The sequence below is a fragment of the Fukomys damarensis genome, unplaced genomic scaffold (genome assembly GCF_012274545.1).
Source record: "Fukomys damarensis isolate Sample0158 unplaced genomic scaffold, DMR_v1.0_HiC HiC_scaffold_15, whole genome shotgun sequence".
NCBI lineage: Eukaryota > Metazoa > Chordata > Mammalia > Rodentia > Bathyergidae > Fukomys > Fukomys damarensis.
The window spans coordinates 17,810,590-17,812,150 of record NW_022900927.1 but is presented as its reverse complement, the minus strand read 5'-3'; positions in this window follow the sequence as shown (position 1 = coordinate 17,812,150).

Genomic DNA, 1,561 nt, shown 5'->3' with positions numbered 1-1,561 from the left:
TGGGGAGGCTGAGGCAGGAGGATCACTGTGAGTTCGAGACCAGCCTGGGCTACATAGTGAGTTCCAGGTCAGTCTCAACTACATAGTGAGACCCTGTCTCAAAAAAAATAATAAAAAAATAAAAAATAAATAAAAATTTTTAAAAAATAGTGAGGGCCGGGGATTTAGCTCAGTGGTTCCACTGCCTGTCTCGCAAGAGCAAGGTCCCAAGGTCAATACCCAGTACCAAAAAGATAAAGTGAATTTCATCAACTTTTTTCCCCCTCTGGCTTTTATCAACACTTTAGAAATGAAAGCAGGTATTCTCACTTTATTTATGGAGTTCCCCCACACACACTATACCTCTCTTCTGAGACCTTTTCAGTCTTTATTTCCCAGATATACATACACAATCAGATACTCGTCTTTTTAACAATCTGTATAAACATCAATTCCCCAACCTGCAGAACTGGAGTAAGAAGCACAGAAGAGTGCTACTGAGATGGAAAATGGAATAACACAAGAGGTCCAACTCTGGGCAGCCATGATAACAACAGCTAACATTTACTGAGCACTTACTATGTGCCAGGTAGGGTTCTAATGCTTTCTACTAACTCATTTCATCTCCCACATTCACGCTAAGGTAGGAGACAGGGATTGACCTAGGAAAGAGAAATGAAACAAATTGCCCACCCAGCTGGCGAGTGGTGGTGCCTGTAATCACAGCACCTTGGGAGGCTCAAACAGGAGAATGGGAAGTTCAAGCGCAGCCTAAGTAATTTAGTGAGACTCTGTAGCAAAATAAAATAAGGGTTGGAGATGAAGCTCAGTGAGAAAGCCTTGGCTTCAATCCCCAGTCTCCCCTCCCCCCAAAAGTGATTTATCAAATTTACAAAGCAGAAACAATTGCTTTGTTTTATACTACTAGGTCCTCTTAGTCATTGCGTTCCACCGATTAATTTGGGAGAATTTCCTGCCACGAAGAAGTGAGTCAAGGGGTGAAGTATGGCTCTGATTAACGTTTAAATTGCAGTGCTTATGTGTTGTTATGAACAGTGGTTATGAAATGGCTTTATAGGTATGATCACTTTTAGTCCCCTATTTTAGGGATGAGGAAATAGAAGTTAGAGGTGCTAAGTCATCTGCCCAAAGTCAGCAAGTTAGCAACCAGTGGCGCCGTACTGTTTGAATCCAAAGTCCACTACACTCAAACCACCATGCGACCAGCCCCAGAATTCGCAGCAGGAGGATCCAGGAGGGGCCTTGCGTCTCTCCCACCCCACCTGGGTGCCTCGGACCCGAAGGTGCACCTCCTAAATTAGCTTCGTGACACCCGACCCTTGTGCGTAAATGAGTTGCAAATCGCAGGTCTATGTAACTTTCCACGTTTGCTGAAAATTCAAATTACGTCAACCCAGAGAGATCCGACGGACCCCAGTGGTGCCCTCTGCAGCTTCTGGGCGAGGAGGAAGCGGCTCCGGATGGAGCGCGCAGGGACGGCTGGCGACGGGAAGGCAGCCTTTCCTCCCGGGGGAGCGCGGGGACCTGCGAGGGCGGCTTCTCGGCTCTTTCCTGTCCCACC